This window comes from Ambystoma mexicanum, chromosome 5p (genome assembly GCF_040938575.1).
Source record: "Ambystoma mexicanum isolate Mex_15411 chromosome 5p, UKY_AmexF1_1, whole genome shotgun sequence".
NCBI lineage: Eukaryota > Metazoa > Chordata > Amphibia > Caudata > Ambystomatidae > Ambystoma > Ambystoma mexicanum.
In genome coordinates, this window is record NC_090930.1 from 1,043,680,913 (window position 1) to 1,043,686,981 (window position 6,069).

Here is a 6,069-nt window from a genome sequence, read left to right on the forward strand (position 1 = left end):
TGCTCCAATTCAATGAACCTGCTCCCTCAAAAACAATGGAGAGATGCTGTGCTGTTGATCTACTAACTGTGTGTTAGAAACGGCAATAAGACTCCCACTAGAATCAGGGCCTTCTTAGTGGCCAGGATGTAACAGCCGCCAATGGAACAATGTGTGGTGCCCAGTCTGCAACCTGAATTCAGGAAGGATGTAAATCAAATAGGACGGAATCATGATGGGAGGGACGGAAAGGAAGAGCAAAAACAGGCAGGAAGGGCAAGGAAACAATGAATGCCTGAACAGGTAAATGGTACAGACTAGTGGGGACTTATAGGCCTAGTTGTTGCCATTCTTCTTGCTAATTTAAACCAGAGCGATTACTATCCAGTTTATATAACCAAAAGTGTTCCTTCCTAGCAAGGAGCCCTTCGGTATCTCTGGTACCGTTTCCTTTGGCTTTGTCGATAACCCACTATTTTGTGTCATTTTCACTGTGGCCCATTGTGATGAAGTGTTCTACTAATGGTGCAGCAATTGTTTTGGTCCTTGTTTTTGACCGATGTTCTGTGATCCTCACTCTAATCTGTCTACTAGTCTGCCCTACATATATCTCACTGCAGGGCATTTCTGAAGCACCTAACTGCCATTAGCATGGCCACTGAGTGACAAAGCAGTCTGGATCAACATTGCACTACACAATGGAAATTTTACAAAGGCACAAGGGAAAGCCAAGATTTTATTAAGGGCATGGAGGCGAGGACTATACAAGTAACATTATTTTTCTGGCAGCAGCAAGATTTTTACACAATTTTGAAGGAGAAAACTTTTTTTGTTGTTGAACTACAAGTCCCATAAATCTCACTTCAACCATAAAGAGTCACACATCATTCTGTGTCCTGGATTCGATAAAGATGACACCCTCCAGGCTTCCTCCTCTTTTCTTGATCCTGCATCAACAGCCAAGTTTAGAGGAAAGCCACGTCTTCTGAAATCCCGACCGCAGCTTAACTAATTTCCAAATGAAACAAGGCCACCTCCTGAACCTGCAACTGAAATAACATTGTAAGAAGAATCATGGTTGACCAAAAGAAATCAGAAAGATTCTCGACTTTCCGCTGTACCCTAGAAAAATCGACATTCAATTTGAGGGCACGGAATCTTTCTATTATTGAGGTTCAAAGCATAGTGAACACCACCAAAGACACGTGAGCAATACATTCACAATAGAACATACTAAATCACATATATTTGACCAATCAGTGGAAATAAGAATATCCACCAATCGTGCGAAATCAGCCCAATAGGCAGAGGAAGCATTGCCCTTCTTGCATAGTGGACGCCAAAAGAGGACACATCGAAGCCTGCCCAAGACTTGACCCAATGGACCCATCTAGGCAAGGAAACAGAGCTGTGGGGTTTTAGAATGGAAATAAAGAGTTGCAAACAAGACCCCTGAAGTCCCTGGTTAGTGTTTCTTAACATTTGAGGCAACGAGACAACGACAACTTAAAAAAATCATGGAAGGCTGGATATTGTACTTCAACCCATCTTCGTTTGTTGTGATGAGTAGAAGAGAACACCCATGGGCAAAAACAGCAACCCTTCAGATCTGTGGCTCTTACATCCCAAGCCCTCTTAAATGGAATATGAGAAATAAGTGGGTAACCAATTTAGCCAATAGCAATTGCAAATAGAGAGATTCTCATTGGCAGGCCATTCTTGAAATAAGGAGAGAATCAAACTGACATCCTACATGCCTATGTCCTGTAAGAAAGTTGCATCCACTGACAAAATGATCTATGTTGTCCAGAAAGGCCTGAAACCTTCCAGACCACTAGAGTATGTGAGCCATCCTGAACTAGAGGATAAAACTGGCTCTTCAGGTCTGCTAGCAAATGTGAAAGGTAGGGGAGGCAGGTCGGTATGCCAAAGCTCATTTCCAGAATGATTGGTTACCATGCCTGGGATGGCCAAAGTAGAGTCACGAGAACATTGGAGGTCCTAAAGAGTACCATGGGATCATGGAAAATGGAGGGAAAACGTAGTGCAAGCCTTGATCCCAGGTTTGAAAAACACATCCATGATTTATGGCTCAGCCTGGTCTCGAGCTGAAGAAGAAGGAGCTGCGCATTCAAATTGAGATGCAAAAAGGTTGATATACATCGGACCCCAAAGGCCCCAAAGTTGAACTTCCTTAGGGAGCAATGAGGTGCCAATCGGTGGAATCCTCGAGATGCCTTGCACACCACTCCACCACTGTATTGTGAATCCCCACTACCATGAGGTGCTGCAGGAGAGAGAACTCCCAGGATCTGCCATCTCTGCCAGAGTCCTTGAGCAGATACAAACAAACTTGTTGCTGAATCTGATAACTGAAATGTTGTTTAGTCTTTGACTAATGGAGCGATGGAGCCTTTCTCTTTTGAAGCATTTGATAACAAAACAGTTGACAAGCACATTAGCATTGAAGACTCCTCTACGGACCGTGGACCACAGGTTAAGACTTCTTCACGCATGGCTTCACACCTTGCCAGGTTGGCATCTGATCCTAACTGTAAACTGTATAAGCACCTGAAAAATTGTCCTGCATTCCTGGCCTCCATATGGAACTGCCACCACCTGATCTCCTGCCTGGCCTCTCATGTGAATGTTACCCCATCAGTGTAGGCCGTGCCCTGCCACAGGTAGCTCATTTTCAGTCTTTGAAGATCCCGGTAAAACAGGGTCCCTGGAAAAATGACTTAGATTGAAATGCAAATAAATTTGCTCTAAAACTCTCTCTCAGACTAGGCTATTTGTCAGTAGCAAGGATGTGGGCAATTGTTGCACTTGGGCATTCTTCACCGACCCTTTAAAAATCTCTTCAAAACTATAAATCCTGCCACTAAAACTGCCTTCAGGACTCTGCAAAACTGTTGCCACTTTCATGTATTGTGCACAAAATTTTCGCCAATTTCATAAATCTAGTGACATTTTAGGCCATAAAAAAATAATGGGGTGTGGGCGACACGAAATTCCCCCAAAACATTTCAATTTAAACAAAATTCAACCTAATGGGAATCCACATGGAACCTGTTGTAAAATAAGTTTAATACGTTTTGAAACTTTTCGACTAAATATACAAATATGCACTGTTTATTTAAAGAAAAGATGACATTAAATTCTCGAAAAAAGTTTTACATTATATAAAAATCCTTATAATGGACACATTTCATAAAAGAGTACCTTTGTCATACCCGTGACTTACCCTCGGAGAAGGCATTGGAGGTTACACTGAGTAACTCTGACGTACACCTAACTTTCTAGTCCGAGATACTCAGAGTAACCTTTTTCATGAAAATCATAGCCCTGTCCAGGAGTAAATCAGAGGTTGTTAGAGTTATTCAGTGTAATGTCTTTGTGAATTGGCCCCTTCAATTTCTGGTTACAATTTGATTCAAGTGCTTTTCATCAATGTCTCACCATTTGTTCCCCCTTTAAGCCCATCTGTTTATATACAGGAGCTCTGGGGAGGATATCACAGGGTGATGATTATTGCCCCACATTTAAGGTGAAAAACCCTTAATATCGTATGACTTTTTTGGGTGTATCTGCATGACATTTTCTAAATATGCTTTTTTGACTTGGGCCCCCCAAAAGTGAAACGTTTGATACAAATGTATGCACACATGTTTAACCCTTATTAGAGCTCATCAGTGATACGTATAAAAATGCATTCCTGGAGCCAAAGGCTTGCATATTAGGTCATTTGCATACACACAGTATCCAGCTGGACCCAAGCAGAATGCACCCACCAATAGTTATCAGCCCAGATGTATTCGAATTTGCCAAAGTTACCAATTCTAGGAACTTGCAGCAATGGCTACTAGCTGGAGTTGTGGAATGTGTGACTTGGCTCAAATGAACTTTCATAAATATATATGAATACTTTAGAAAAGATGTTACATTAATGCTGTTTCAGATCATAAAATAAGAGGTGTAGTCTATTCAGGGAAATATCGTGCATTTAAGAGACAATACAGTGAGAGAGAGAGAGAGAGAGAGAGAGAGAGAGAGCGCTTTCGCAGACACACAGGCGTACGTGCAAGTACATTTCAGATATATGACAGTAGAAAAAGCGGGGGCACGTCCAAAGGAAACCGCTATATTTCATTAATTGCAATTCACTGGTGTGGGCAGAAACCCAGAGAGAAAATCATCAAGTTTCCCACTGCTCAGACGTTGGGGTTACTTTGTTTGTATTTTTACCAAAGTTGCATTACTCAAGAGAAGTGAATGTGACATACCCGTATTTTGTCACTGTTCTAAGCGACAGCATGACCTCGTGTTGTTAAATTAAATAAATACCTGTGTGAGCACAGCTCCTGAGTGACACCCAGGTCTTGAAACCTTCATGGCTTGTGTTAGTTAAAAGAGCCCGCCGCGTTCCGTCATACAGACTGTGCAGTGTATGGGCGCCGAGGGGCACTGCGTAGGTGTGTGGGTGTCTCGCTGCTTGAATAAAGGGCCCTATGTGGGCCCTGGGCCCGAGCGCGTGGCTGCAGCCTGGCTAATTATGTCCAGTGCTGGAGAAGGGCGGCGTTGGATGTGGCGAGGTGGGAATAAATGGCGGGGTTGTTTGCTCTATCTCTGCTCCATTAGTCACTGCTGTGTGAAGTGGTGCTGCTGTGGGGGTGGGGGTGGGGGCGGAGGAGAGCAGCAGAGGCCTCCCCTCCCTGGCTGAACTCCCCCTGACTCCGCAAATGAAGAAACAGACAGATTTTGTGTTCTTGCAGAGCTAGGCCTTCCCCTGACCCGCTCCAAACCCCTTCCTGGGCCTTTTCCACCTCTCTCGGCTACTAAAGCCTTGCTTCAGTGATCGGTTTATTTTTTCAGGTGAGCAAACTCTGTATCAAATGGTGGTGTGCTCAGTTGCTTTTAATTAGGCTTCTGGAATCCACTTCTTTCATCTGGGGTGAAATCTGCGTCACTTCGCTCCAGCTATTTTCGGTCCTAAAGCTGTGGGTTTGCTCCTAGGCGGCTAATTGAAGGCATACAGGAAGGGAAAAGGGGCTAATCCCAACAATTTGGCTTTTTTTTCCTGTGCTATGATAAAACCGCACATTTTTAGAACCACTTTATAAATTTTAATTTCACAACCACTTCCCCTTGGGGTAAAAAAGCCCCATGGAAGCAAAGCAGGCGTAATTATGGATTGGCCCCGGCGCAGGCCTGCAGTGTTTGCGGTGGAGGTAGACAGGTAATTCCGAATGCAGCGCATTTTTCATGCTCTGGCCTGCTACTCCTCCATCATCTCTTGCCTTTGCCCCTCTCTGCGCTCGCTCACAGTCAGGCACCGAACAAAGAGCCCAAGTCTGCTCTTAATGTTTGCGTAGTCTAGACAATATGGCATCTAGTGTGACAATCAACACACCGCATAAACCTTTCCCCCTGCACCGCCCAGATGTACTGTGGCACAGCAGGATGCAGTGTGCCCACAGCTCTTGAATATGAAGTTTTGAGCCGTAGTGGCTTTACACCTTTACTGGTCCCTCAGACACATGCAAACCTTTTATTTCTACCTTACCACTTTCACCTTACCCATTGCTTTCACTGTATTAACTCTTTCCCATCCATGTGCCCGTCATCTCCTATTTTTCCTGCTCTCTTTGCTGTGTACTTCTTTTCTCTCGCTCTCTCTCTCTCCCTCTCTCTCTCTCTCTCTATCTCTCTCCCTCTCTCTCTCCCTTTCTCTCCCTCTCTCTCTCTCTATCTCTCTCCCTCTCTCTCTCTCTTTCTCCCTCTCTCTCGCTCTCTCTCTCTCTGTCTCTGTCTCTTTGTTTTCCTCTCTCTATATCCCTCTTTCATTGGATATTGTCTCTGTTGTCCTTCGTCACCAATGGCCTCTGTGTGAGACACACGCAAGTATATTTGGTTCCATGTGATAATGTCGCCTGGAAAAAGTCGTCAGGTAGATGACTTTTTTTTTTCCTGACCCCTGAAATATTTTCTCCAAATATTCTAGGAGGAGTATCATTTTATATTATAAATAAGGCTTCTAGTTTTATGGTATTTATTTTTCTACCATTTCCATCTGTATTTATTTTTGGG

At 43.8% G+C, this 6,069-nt stretch overlaps 1 long non-coding RNA gene across 1 annotated transcript; it reads right to left on the reverse strand.

Annotated features, from left to right (window-relative positions):
• Positions 1-697: 697 nt before the first annotated feature.
• On the reverse strand, positions 698-4,597 carry LOC138481742 (uncharacterized). Its single transcript, XR_011274374.1, has 2 exons — positions 4,327-4,597; positions 698-1,028 (listed from the first exon to the last, which is right to left on the reverse strand). It is a non-coding gene; the product is annotated as an uncharacterized lncRNA (long non-coding RNA).
• Between the last annotated feature and the right edge of the window lie 1,472 nt (positions 4,598-6,069).